The sequence below is a fragment of the Cygnus atratus genome, chromosome 1 (assembly GCF_013377495.2).
Source record: "Cygnus atratus isolate AKBS03 ecotype Queensland, Australia chromosome 1, CAtr_DNAZoo_HiC_assembly, whole genome shotgun sequence".
Classification (NCBI taxonomy): Eukaryota; Metazoa; Chordata; class Aves; order Anseriformes; family Anatidae; genus Cygnus; species Cygnus atratus.
The window spans coordinates 110703255-110717483 of record NC_066362.1 but is presented as its reverse complement, the minus strand read 5'-3'; positions in this window follow the sequence as shown (position 1 = coordinate 110717483).

The window sequence follows — 14229 nt, the reverse complement described above, 5'->3', positions numbered from 1 at the left end:
CTTGGAAAAAAATATTCACCTGCTCTAAGCAATCTAACTTCCAGGGGCGAGTGTTTGACATTTATCTTGATGTTTTGAAGTTTCTTTCACCCAAGGTTTCAGCTATAATTGGAATCTTCTGACTTGTTTTCTGAATTTATTTACACTTAGTAATTCAATTGCTTTTCCTTTTTCTGTCCATCTTCCGCAAGTCTTTTGACAGTTTTTATGTAGCATGATTTCACTATGGCAGTCAAACACAAAAATGTTGGGGAAAAGTACCATAAATTCTCCATAGGAACTTGACCATAAATTCAAACCTTATATCTGTTACAGGTGGCCCCTTCTCAGATATTTAAAGGTTAAAGCCTCACTGGCTGTGATTAACTAGTCAGAATCTCAGCCAGCTGCACACCCTTTGCCAGGACCCAGGGAAAGCATTGGCAGAAAGTTATTGCAGTCTTTATTTTATTTTTTTTTTATTTTTTTACTGTGCCACAGAGAGGGAGTAAAAAAGAACACCCAAAAGGAAAATATTTTCACCTCCTAACATCTGTCTGAGAAGAGATTGCACGTCTGCAGAAAAGACACTCTCTGCCCCTAGAGGAGCAAAATCTTACTGTTTTAGCAATCTAAGTTTAAAAAATATGTGGGGAAGAAAGATATGGGGTCTTCACACCTGGGCACTCTGCCTCCCAGGCATCAGAGGGGTCACTGTGGCCCTGCAGGGCTGCAGCAGCTGCATTGCAGGCAATGTTGCTGGCAGGGGCACAGCATGGTGCTGTGATCCCGATGGCCACAGGACCCCCAGCACAGCCTCGTGTTGGGTCATGTCCACGTAGAGCTGGCCCATGGCTCCTTGCTCGGGGCAGCCCGCATGGTCTGGAAGGTGAAGCCCTCCGGTTGCACTGGGCAGAGACCTTGGAGGCAAGCATGGGCTGGCAGCAAAATGGTGTGACTTGACAGACTGGGGTAAATTCGTGCCTTGTCTGGCGTGCAGCCACTCAAAATTCAGCTTCAATAGTAAGAAAATAAACTCTGAGCAACATACCTATTTCTCTTATCTGCAATCCTTTTATATTTATATACATATATATACATATATTAGTTTGTTTCAGTGTATTTGGTTCGGATAACTCAGATTTCAGTACTTGGGCAGACACTGCTCTGGAGACTAATTTAATATATTTTCCCTGACCCTTTTGTCAAGCTGCCACTTTAGGCAATTTATTTCAGTTTATGCAGAGACTGCCTGTCCCGGAAGCCATGCAGCTTTCAGCCTTCCATGAAGCGATGTCTGTGGCTGTTCCTGGACCGTACTATTGACCTAACATGCAGGATTGGGCAAATCACATCATCTCTCTACATTTCATGATCTCCTTTAAATTCAAGGGTGCAGTGAAAGGGAGAAAACTCCCAGAGATATAGGATTGAGTCAAGAAGGGGCTTTTGAGAGTCTCTGAGAGGCACAACTCCCTCCTGCCATGATGCTGCTGTACCAAAAGGCCCTGTGAAACATCTGCTTGCCATTGCTCAGCTTTGGCAATGCTGAGGGTCTTAATCATACTTTACTGCAAGTCTTTCCACATGTGTGCTTATATGCTCTGTGTAAGTGTGGTTATTCATATAATTTTGTAGCAGAAAGTGTAAGGTCTAGGGTTTTTCTTTTCTCTGTTAAACCCCACTGAACTCTGGTCTCCATTCAGAGCTCAGGGCTTGCTTTGACAGGAGGTAGCTCTTTTTAATGAGTTTTTTACTGCATTTGTTTCACCATCCCTTGCATCACCCGGGAAAGCTGGCATACCTCCCCACAGCACGTGAGCAGTTGGAGGCAAAGGGAGGGCAGAGGAGTGGAGAGGGAGGTTTGTGAGCTGAGCATGTGAGAAGGAGCTTTCCAAGCACCATGCCTGGGGGCAGCAATGGGACAGGGGCGAGGGACCTACTCTGCCCCCCCTACCCCAGGCTCCTGGATGCTGCAGGGACACAGGGAGCCCTGGATGTTGCAAGGACACTGCATGCCGTGATGGGTGGACAGGCTGTGGATGGGACAGGTTGTTGGGGCCACATGAGGCCGAGCTGGCATTGTAAAGTACAACCCTTAGTACATCCCTCCTTCTGCAGGCCCTCAGATGTGGGGCTTGGTCCAGGTGAGGCTCACCTGCTTTTTAGCTCTTTGGTAGCCCACGGGGGAGCTTCTTTCATACCTAGAGAATCTTGGTTGCAGGGGAAGGACCTGGTGCTGCTTTGCAGGTAGTTTTTGTCTTTTCCAGGCTTCAAAGCACACTTCAGTGCTCTGTGCAGGAGTCCTGTCAGTGCGTGGGTGTGTATATTCAAGAGGGTCTCCCACACATGTTTAGCTTTGCAGACTATCCAAATGATGAACATGTTTGTCAGAGCAGCACTTTCTTCCCCATCTGCTGGTCGGCCTGGAAGAGGCTGAGCAAACAGAGAGGAGAAAAAGGGAGAAGGGAAGCAGGAGGCAAATGCCAGGACTGCAGAGCTAACTTGGGGGGAACTGCTTTGGAGCAGCCCCTTTATTGATGCAGCGGTGTCTGGGCTTGGGAAACGGACCCAAAAGGTCGGGAGAGGGGAGTGTTGGGTGTCCAGAGTGACTGCAGCAGCCCCAGGATGCCAGAATGAGAAAGCTGCTTTGCTGGAGCTTCACAGGGCGCTTGCTCCCCAAAGGCAAGGGCAGAGCACCCACAAAATAAAATAAATTGGAAGTATGTTAAGTGTTCTGTGAGAATCCCCTGTGGACTAAAGTTTCTGACTGATTTTGCAAAAGCGAGAATAAGAGCTGCAACTTAATAACTATAAGAGGCAAGAATGGGTCGTGTGCTTTCTGCTGTTCTTGTCGTACCATGGTCCTTTTACTAGATGGTTTTATTTTTGTTGCTTTCTTCTTCCATAACATCTTGGATTGTAGTGTAAGTATTACAGCCATACCATGAAACGCTTACTTTTATATGCACAAGAATGAGCTGTTGCTCATGTAATATGCAAAATTTGCTATTTTGGAGTAGATATTTAATTTCAATCAACATTTTCAGCTGAAAAGGTTGAAAATATAATCTTGTTTCCAATCAGCTATGAAGCTTATAAAAAAATGAAACTGACACATCATTTTGTTTGACATTTGAAGTTTTGGTTAAAGATAGCATTTTCATGACCATGTTTGGGAAAAAAATACATTTTTCAATCATCAACTTCTTTTTGTATTTTGTATGCCAGTGTGACTGGCAGGTCATTTATTTATTTTTTTCTTACTACTTAATAAAAATGAAAAGAGCAATCAACAACCTAAAAGCTGTTATAAATAGTTGTTTTCTGCTTCTGTGTTTCTAACAATGATGAAACACCCATTTTATTGAAAACTTTTCAAAATTCATCCTCCAGATTCCATGATCTTCAATATGTTTTTATGACCCAGGCCTCAAACAAAAGACATCAAGAGTAAGCTGGAGCACTTCTCTTGACTTATTTCAAAATTAGCCAGACAGATCAGATCAGACGCTCTCTCCGAGATGCCAATGTTGCACATACACAGACGTCAGTATGGTGTAAAGCAACATTCCTTTTGTTAATCCAGTCCTTCTGCTCAAAGAAAAAATTTGGGTGTGAGCAATTTCAGGACCATTTCACAGAAGTCAAGCTGATGGTATTAGAATTGTGTGACAAACTGGAAAAAATAAGGGTAAGAATCTTGCTTCAGCTATTTAGCTGGTCTGCAGTCTAAAAAAATCCCACCACAAACGAGGCACCTGCATTTTTTTTCAACAGACAAATGGCTATAGTTTATAATATACCTTACCAACGTATCAGATGTGTGCTATTCCCCAACTGTTGTAAAATCTGTGTCCTGGCTTTCAGAAAAGGATTTATGAAAAGCCCATGTGAAAAAGAAGAAAAAGAAAAGGTAAAAAAAAAAAAAAAAAAGAAAGAAAGAGAGAGGCAACTTCTTAGGTAACATTTTTCTGCCACCAAAAAGAAATAAACGCAGAGCACATGCCTAAAATCAGAGGCAGAAAAAAGAGCCAAGGTATTTTTAGGTCGTCTGGGTTTCCAGCATAAGTAAGGGAATGACTTTAATTAGCTGTAGCCAAGCCTCAGCCGTTCTTTCTGTGGTTGACTTCAGTTGTACATCTCACATCTTTGAACAGCTCTTCTCAATTGCACACAGGCAGCTTTGTTTATAACGTAGGGAAGGATCAAATGGTTTCCATTTGGGGGGGAAGGGAGAGAAAAGGAAGGCATTTTCTTCTTAGTGATCCTTGCCTACAGAGGAAGCTTTATAGCTTCACAAGAGAGGGTACAATATGCTCAGCATATGTCAGTCTTTCCTCCCAGTAAGAGAGATGAATCACCTGTTTTCTCTTCAAGGGAGATGTTTAAATCCTCTCTGCTCATTAGGAGTAGGGAGCAGCTTTCTTATTATAATGCATATTAGTAATAATCCCAGCAAGAATAGCAGCATGTGCCGTTGATGCTTCATATTGGCCACGGATGCTGGCAGAAGGGATCTTGAGACCTTTTTTCATGACTAACGCAAAGTACAGTATTTGCAGTTCCAGTAACTCAACGTCCAGGTAGGAAGCCTGGTTCCTTCTGCATGGGGCCACGTTTCCTTCCCAAGGGCACTAACGACGTGGCTGGGAGACTACTGCAGACTCTGGAAGAGGACCTCCGTCACCTCAGAGAAACTCTCTGGCTCACGAGTGCATGAAATTAGGGCCTGGAGAGTAGTAAGGCAACACATCTTTCCAGGGAAGTGGGCTTTGAAAACCACCTAGAGCAAAGCATGTATGTGTGGACTTCAGTGCACCCTTGTTCAAGAAGGCATTTCGGTACAGTCTAATAGCAACTATTCGTAGATTTAAGTCCTCGCTAAAAGACAAGCTTCTGTCAGAAACTCCCCAGAATAAGTACAGTTTGCAAACTGGGCTGCAAAGTTAAGGGAAGCAGAGTTGCATAACCTCAGAAGGGCTACAGGGGCTCCACTGTAAATCTGATATTTTTAATTATTACTGTGATGACAATAACCACCAGCCTGGGACCTGTTGGTGCTGGGGACTCTACAAACAGGGGGTAAGAAGGCGTTCCTCGACCCAGAGAATTTACAAGCTGGGTGAAGGACGGATGGAGCCCAAGGAAACTGTAATAACATGTCAAGCAGAAATGATTTGCCTGTTGTGTGGCTTGAATCTTTAGGCAATTTGTTGATTCTAAAAAATTGCAAATATTTCAGAAGACTGCATACATCATTCTGTGATCAAGTTAGGAATCCTCTAAGCTCATTTTACTGTTTGCTTTGTACCAACCTCTTTTAAAATTTTGATATAAAGAGGATCACAATTATTCCCTTGCCTGGCAGGAGCATAAGTACTACTTTGGAAAGGCAAAATGGTTTTCACAATTTACCTTTCTCTGTATATGAGTTAATCAGTCACATGGTGGCAAACGTCCTGGTCATGCAGACAGTCATGGTTGAGCGCAGGTTAGTCATTCCTTTTTGTATGAACAAGAAACAAAAGACGTCCAAAAAGCATTCTGTGTACTTAATATCACGGTACGCTTCTGATTATTGGGCAGGGCAAGAAGTGGGGAGTTGAGTGTGAAAGAGAAATTGTTGCTCTGAACTCAGATTGAACTGAAATAGTTCAACAAATGAAAATTAGTAAAGTATCCTGGGAATTAAAGTATGGAGGAATTTATCTGGGGAGAAAGTGGTTAGAGCAAACTTTAAAGAAGGACCTTTGACTTCTTTAAATTTGTGATTTAAAGTGCCTCTTATTATTTCTAGCCCTCTGATCCCCAGAAGCAGAGATTGCCTGCTGGGAAGGAGAAGGTTTTACCCATCCTGTTTGGTGTATACCTCCCCATAACACCTGTGAACAGCCACCCCCTTAAAATGCCAGATAGCGGAGAGCCCATATGCATGTCTTATGGCTGCCCTGATGCTCTGTTTCTCATGCCAGGGCTTCAAAGAGGTGTCTGCAGGTAGCTCTGGCTTGGCCATTCAGGCATGGACTCTCCTGGTCAGAGCACAAGGTGGACAGCTGGCTCCTTGAGGCATGGGCTGCGGTGGGTTGGCTGACATGAGTGACCAGCGAACTGGCTCACAGCTCCCTCAGTGGGGACAGCCAAGGTCTAAGTAGCTTCTGAGATAATTGTCTGCCCGCCCTACTGACAGCCTGTAGGTAGCTCAGGTGTGTGAAAGGCAGAGCAAGGGTGTGGGAACGCTTCCTATTGCCCATGCTCAAAAGCATGGCTAACTTAACAGTGGATGCTGTTCCCTTCCCAGAAACATGGGTGTATGGACAATTCTTCTGATCACGCTACTTTCATACATTAAAAGTATATATATTTGCCCTGATAGCTTTTCTCTTGTTGTTCATCTAATGACTGGTTATTCAATGCCACCATTACACTGAATGTCCACGAAATGGATGTCCTTAAAATATCTCAGTGTGCTTAGAAAAAAAAAGAGAAAGAAAGAAAGACACCATTGGTCAATGAAATCTTTTGAAGCAAGCTTCTACTGACGTATTTATAACCATCTGTAGCACATACTGCTCATGTCAGCGACTTCTTACAATATCTACTAATCATTCTAATCCTTTGCAAAATATGCAAGGGAGTATCATGTATATAATGCATGTCCTAGACTGTTAAAGTGTTAGGAACTGTGTTTCAATGGCTTGAAGATCTTAGGAAATCCATTTCCTACAAAGAGAAGAAAATAAATCTTTCCCCTGACTAACTCCATCATGTGCTGCTGCCTGTCACTGAAATGCTCCCCATGCTGCCTTGGCCTGAGTATTTTAGGTGGTAAATTTCTCGCAGCACCTTGAATCCTGTTTAAAGTTCATCACCGGGTGTGGAAATGTTCCTCATTGATTTATGAAAAGTAAACATTCCAACTTGTGTCAGAATAATTTGGAGGATTATTCTCATTTTAAAAATATTTCTCTTCAAAGTTGAAAAGTTTAATTGTAGCCCCAAGCACAACAGTTGTGGAAAAGCCTAAGGCTGAAAATGTACTGCCTTTGGATCCTGGATAGCACATTTTATACACATGTTTTCCTTTCGCCAAGCTTGAGAGTTAAGGTTATGCAAGTCTATTTTGGAATTAAATAAAACATTTTGCTTTTACAGTCCGACAGTTTATGGGCATTTAGATAAATGCATAGGCGGTGCTGCAGAATAATGTCTTTATTACCAGCCTGAATATTTTACCTCTGAAAAGTAACCTGCCTGAAAGAGATGGAAGAGTCTCTTTTGGTGAGCTCTCCCTGGTCACTGGCCAGAGTCTTTTTCAGCGAGGAGAGGGCAACCTCACCCCTCTGACCTGCATTTATTCCCTCAATAAAACAGCCCCCAGTGTTCAGGGCTCTGCGTGCTGCCAGGCACATAATGGCTGCCCTGTTTGCCTACAAAGGCACTGCTCTGTGCGCTTCCAATTTACACTTTGCAAAGTGCCACGACACAGCAACTTGTAAAACCCAGTTTTAGTGAAATTTGGGGCAGGAATAAGCCTCAGGGTGCTTGCTGTTTGGTGTGAGATCAAACCTTTTCTGTAGTGACTGCTTTTGCCACTGGCATGCCACTAGTGTCATGGGAGAGCCCACCATCCTGTGGAGGCCCGGGTGGCCTGAGCGGTGACAAGGCCATCAGGAGGTGATGGAGCATTGCTGGGCTGGTTGGTGGTGCTCACCTTGGTGCCACCAGGCAGGTAGCTCCACCATGCCCCTGGCCTGTCCCCACATAGTAATTACAGGCTCATTTCTACCCTGGCAGGGCACACAGCTCACATAATCGCTTCAAAGGCACGTCCCTGTCAAGCTGGTGGCATCATCACATGCCACTTCGTGTCCCCAACAGACCTAACAGCAGCAACTAGCAATCATGTAGCTCCCGTGAAAAGCTATCTGGATCCACAGTCTATCTATTTGTTTGTTTGTTTGATGAAGCATTTCCTGCATGCCCTGCTGGGGCTCTGGGCCTTCCCCAGGAGGCTCTGGCAGGATCCCCTTCCACCCAGTCAGCCTCTCCATATGGTAGGAGATGGCTGGGCAGAAGATGATGATAGCTGGAAGTGCTTCCAGTGACACAATGGCTGCTTCCCAGGTGCTGGACTTGTGGGCAAAAGTACCTGACCTGCTGTGATGACAGGCTGAGAGCCAGATGTACCCTTACCTGCCCATCGGCCAGCCTTTCCACTTCACAGGAGGTCCTGAGGTTAAAATCTGTTTTCATTCCAGATCAATAGTCAACTTGCACTTTCATAACCGACAGGGATATTGGGTTGCTTACAGATCTTTTTCAAGATTAATTTTGAGCGTATAACACAGAGATATGATTTCTCCCTCTTATTACCAGTAGGAATCTCAGATGTATTTGTTTAATGGTGGGCTATTTGTTTGAAATGTCACAGCTTTTTTAGAGTCCTTCAGTTGTATTTCCTCTTCATGCAAAATTCATGGAGTGATAGTTTAAAACTCTGCATTGTATCCAGGTGTATGAATTTTCTGCAAACGAGAGATTGCCTGCTTCAGCATATAGGCAGTATTTTTGTGTATTGGAAACGGATTGAATTCCCCACAGAAAGTTTCCAGATTTAACATCTATGCTTAATGTCTGCAGAGATAACACACAGGGAGCAGAATATTCTGCAACGCATTACTGGGGCTTGCTTGTTAGTCCTGACTCAGACAGAGCTGCCGCTGATTGCAGGCTCTGGCGCTCGGCAAGCAAAGCGTGTAATACCCAGAAACCACAGTCTCAAAAATGTGCAAGCAGTTCCACAGGAATTACCAGGATTTACTACATGCATTTACTCGAGCTGATAAAGGGTTATGTTTTCAAACCCAACTTTAAGTGCCAAAATCTTGTGTGTCTATTAATTCACTTTGTATGTACACACCAACATTTTATAGCATTGTAGTTTCTTCTGTCTGCTATAAATCTCTTTAGAAGGGATCAAGTTGTACACACTGAGAATACACAAAGCATATTGAAATCTTGGCCCCAGTAAAATGAGTGGGAGTCTCGCCTTTGGCTTCTGTATGTCCAAGATTTTACCCACAACGTTTAAAGAATAAGAGGATTTCTCTAGGCCTAAAAGCATTTTTCTTCTCCTTACTGGTATTTAGAGTTATACTGCACTTTTCAGCATTTATTTCAGCATGATATTGCATTCCTTCAATAGAAAGAAAATGTAATATTCTAAAGTGAAAGAGAACAGAGCACCTAGTCTACTAATGAGCCATAATTATCCTTTTATTCAAAAGAAATAGCACTTAGCCCTCAGCCTAAAGGGCTACTAATTCTGAGAATATGCAGGTTCTTGGTATATTTTGTACAATAGTACATGTAGACAGATATCTGTATGTACACACAGACACACACACAAAAAAAATGGCTTTCCAGAACCAATCAACTTATTCATCTGACTTTTAGAGGAGCAGAACAAAACTAAAATAAAAGATAGAGTTTCTTTCAGTCTGCTCATTGTATGTATTTGTCCATTTGTACCCATTTTCCATGCAGATGACCAGACTGGAAAATTCTTTATGTCAGTCCTCACCTTGAGAAGATGCTGGGGTGACTCCTCAGTTACAAGATGAGACATCTTTGCCATCAGCGTACAGCTACAAAACATCCAGTGTGCCCTGCTGGACAATCGCTCAGCATAACTAATTTCTATGTTATGCTCATCCTGAATTGCTGTTGCGTGTCTAAATAATTGTATTTACTCTAGGAATACATCTTCAACAGAAATTAAATTGGATTATTAAGCAATTACCCTGTCTGGGTACAAAAGTCTCTGACTCAAGTTAGTCAGACTTGCAGATTGAATTAGCTGGCTGGTCTCGAGTGAGAGGCTGAAAGTCAGATCTAGCTTCTGTCAAGCTCAGGAACCCACTCACTTTGCCAAGGTGGTAGAGGGGACCTCACAAAATGCTGTTTGGTCTCCAGATCCCTTTTATGGGCCCAGTTGTCCTGATGGCTCTGAGGGACACACAACTCCTTCAATAGCCACCAGAGAGCTGCTGTAGAGCCACCCAGCTCAAGAAGGGACCTTGTGGCTGTGCTCCCAGGGGTCTGGTAAGACCCAGAAGAGACTTGTGCACCTATTGCCTTGAAGATATGTAGCCACATGCCAGAGGAGGGCATGACTTTAGTTTGGGGAATGCTTAAAACAAATGGAGTCTCATGTGGCTAAGATTTGGGCTGATTACACTGGGGCTGAATTTGGCTTCTCCTGTTTCACACATCCATGTTCCCCTAAATCCCTTGTTCTGTTACCAAAAATCCCTTGCTGCCAGTACAGGTAGGTGTGCTGCAGTCACAGTCATATTTTCTTATTGCTAGTCCATCATATCTATTGCTCTAGGCCAAAAGTGGTATTTCTAAGACCTTAAGTGGCCTCAGGAGTCACTTTGCTTTGAGACAGTGGCATGATCAGCTCCTTTCAAAGAGATCTCAATAGTTCTCATTCCTCTCATTCCTCGAGAAGGGTAAGGATGATCCGGACATATTTTGGAGAAGGTTTTTATCTGCTTCAGACCCTTTGTAAGAGTGTCAGTGGAAAGGCCTCACTGTGCCATGAAGATCACTCCCTTTTTCCTTCTGTAGAATGCTTTCAGTAACAGATAAGGCACACATCACACATCAACAAAGTGATATGCTTCCTATTTTATTCCCTTTTGTCCCTCAATTAACTCCTACAGAGAGGCAGCGAACTACTTTAAAGGCTAACTACTGCAATGACTTTCCAAGGCTACATGCTCTGAAATAGCCTTTTTTTTTTTTTCTTTTGAAGGAGCTATTCACTTGCTTGTGATCAGCCAAACCTAAATGGGAACTTGATTACTTATTGAGTTCTTAAAATAACCCTCTTTATTTGCATTCCCATTGCCTGCAGAGATCATTTGGGCCCATATGCAGCACTGATTGGTTTTGAGTTTCCATTTTGTTTTTAAGAACAAGAGGTCTCGCATGTATAAAACTACTTCTTTCCTCTCCTTACTTTCATTATACCAACTGAAAATTGACGTGTTTAACTTTGTCAATTTAAAAAAAATATCATGAAGTTCAGAGCAAGTTTATGTGTTCAACAGATTTGTGGAAAGTCTTCCTCAGAGAGCCAGCTGGACCAAAGCCATGTCAAAAAACTTCCTCTAGGAAAGACATAACTAGAAAGGAGAAAGGAATTTTACAGTGGCCTCTTCTGCACTAAAAGCAGCTTCATGGTGCCACTGGCTCTGCCAGCTTGCTGAGCTGGGCTCTGCAAGGTCACAGCTGTAATGGGTTTGAAACAACTTCCACAGGGGCATTTCTGTGTGCGTGTAGGGCTGGATGCAGCTGTTGTATGGCTGGAGAGCAAGGGCCGATCAGGAGTTACGTGGCCACACCACACAGCTGAGAGCATACGTGTGGCAGCAGACATGGCTAATGGGATGAGACAGTCAAACCCTCCTAGTCAGTAAATTTACCCCTACTTGACTTTGTACGTGCTCTTTCTCCCCTGTGACTACATGCGGCAGTGATCTGCTGAACTGAGGACACGAGGCTGGATTTCATCCTTGCTCCGAACATTGCCTGATGTGCAGCTGCAGCCTACCGTGAGGTATTAACGCTGTGTGCAGGTTTGCTCCAGAGACTGTTGGAGTCACTGGGAGTCTTTCCAGCAATGTCTATGAGCTTTTAATCCATCACAGGGTGAAAAGCAGAACTCATGACCTGAATGTGCTGGAGTGCCATTGTCTCTGCCTGCGATGGCTCTGTCAGCACAGAAAAACATACCTCGCTGCCAGAGTCCAGTGGGTAACTCACCACAGAACAGTGAAAGAAGAGGTCAAATCTTCATAAAGGATATCTAAACACTGTGTTTTCTGCCTTGGATGGGTCTCAAAGCACAGCCATGTCTGAAGTTTGACACTGGTTTCCAGCCAGATAGGCAAAGAACAAATCCGTTCTCTGAATGACCTCCCTAGACTGGTATTTGAATCACAATGGGGAAAAAAAAAAAAATAAAAAAATAAAAGGAAGATGAAAATAAAAGTGTGATGTAATGTATGTGCTGACTGGACTTATTTCCCATTGGGTTTTCATCACAGGAGTCAGCAACTCAGTGCAGCACACAGTCTACTAGGGCCTGGAGAGCCAACATTTTGCATGTAATACAGGAACTAGCTTTTTAGCTCTTCTTTAGGCTGCTTCTTCAGTGTATTCAGCCCAGCACTTGACTGCAGTTGTTCTACCTTTAGTGTGTTGTTGGTTCACGATGCTCGCTGTCACAGCCTATTTTGGACCTGGATAGGTGGGCTCTCCCTGTAGCATCTGTGCTCCTCCACCAGAGAGCACGTGTGTGTTCTCCTCTGACTCACTTCCCAAGCTTCATTGCTTGTGAGCAGCAAACAAAGTGGAATCCCATATTTCCTGGCCTGTTCAAAGGGGTGATGTCCTGCTAGGTGGCAGAATCCTAGCAGCTTTGGGATGAAGCACCACGAAGCAGCATATAGCTGTGGTATGTGGGAACGGCTGACATCACCCTCCCCAGGGTGGGATTTAGGCACCCACACTGGGTACCAAGCACTCCAGGAAAGCCACTGTAAGCAACAGCCAAGGCTTGAAGATAATGAAAGCATGGAGCTTTGGCACTTGAATGAGTTTATGTCCTTGTCTCTCCCATAGCTCTGTAAAAGGGGGGGGTGGGGGGGGTGGGGGGGGTGGGGGAAGGCAGAGGTGGGATTCAACCAGCCAGCTTCTCTCCAGTGTCCAGGAGAGTGACACCAGGGGACACCTGGAGGTGTTAAAGGCTCTGGTGGCAGCTACGCAGCCCTTGTTGCCAGAAGAAAAGGAGACAGAGTCCTGTGGTGACCAGGAACAGCACGGTGCCAAAAGCTCCGATTTAGGAAGGCCAGAGTCACCACAGGGCTTAAAGGTCCCAGCTGCTTCAAATTGCATCAGGCCAGAATTTGGCAAACAAATATGACAGAACAAAACATGCACATTTGCAAAGCATTAAGTGGTATCTTCAGAGCTGGGCTTGGCTTTGCTTTTAATTGCCATCACAGCTTTATTTTATAGGACTCAGAAGCATGGGTGTGGGTTGCTTTTGAGGGTCCAGCTTTCCTGGTGATCGAGATGCTAAAAATCTTCTAATCTGCAAGCAGCAATCCTCTTCCTCTTCCTTGCTGCGTAGCAGTACATCTGGCTGAGCAAAGGGTCAGTTTTCACATCAAGACTACCCAAAAGCCTGCCATTACGTGCCTGTGGAGGTGACACAAGTGCCTCATTGCTATCACAATGCAGAGTCAGTGCAAATGCACAGGAATAGAGCTGTGGACAGGGGAACTGCTTAAAGGACACAGGTAATTATTTTCAGGGGCATAGCAGGTCAGTATGTTTGAGCTCTCGGAGATTCTGGCGCTCTCACAAAAAGAAAGGAGCATGGGAAAAGCAAGAGAATGAGGCAGAAAACTCTACCTGCTATTATTTCTCGTCACAGGAACAAGAGGAGCTGCTCTGCCCTGCTTCTGCAGTAGCATGCTCAGATCCAGAGCAGAGGAAGGGACTTTGAGGCCCCCAGATGAGAGAGAATGTGCTAGATGCAGTAAAGGAGATTTGCTTGCAGGGCTCTGCCCAGCGCCTGCTCTTTGCCCTGGGCTTTGGTGGGAGTTTCAGCTGCTGTATTGCAGCAACCAGTAAAGGCTGGTTCAGCCTCAAGTACTTGGCTTTCCACTCACTGATGTTTCGCGGCGATACCGTTTCTTCTCCAGGTCAGCCTCCAGGATTGCGTTGCTGTTGGCTGCTGAAAACGTTATTTTCCCCAAAACTAACAGCAGGGGTCAGAAGGGCTTTCTCCAAACCCAAACCACGATCCTCAGTTAACTCAGGACAAGCCATCCTTTAAAAATCTCGCTTAATCTCACCTTTTCGCATACCAAAAGACTTCAAACAAACCTGGTTATTATGGGTGTTAACCTGTCCCCTCATATTAGCTGGAGACAATGTTGAGACAATCTATTATTGCCTCTGATAGGTAGAAACTAAGCCAAAACCAGCCAAAAGCAGGTCTACCTCCATCTGGGAGAACCTGTTTAGAGGTCTGAATGGTGCATTCTCAGTGACTTTTTTTTTTTTTTTCCCCAGTTGGAGAACAATTCCAATTCAGATCAGAAATACCCTATCAGAAATGGAAAGCGCTTTTCAGGCTTCCTTTGAAACCCACAACTTTTCTGC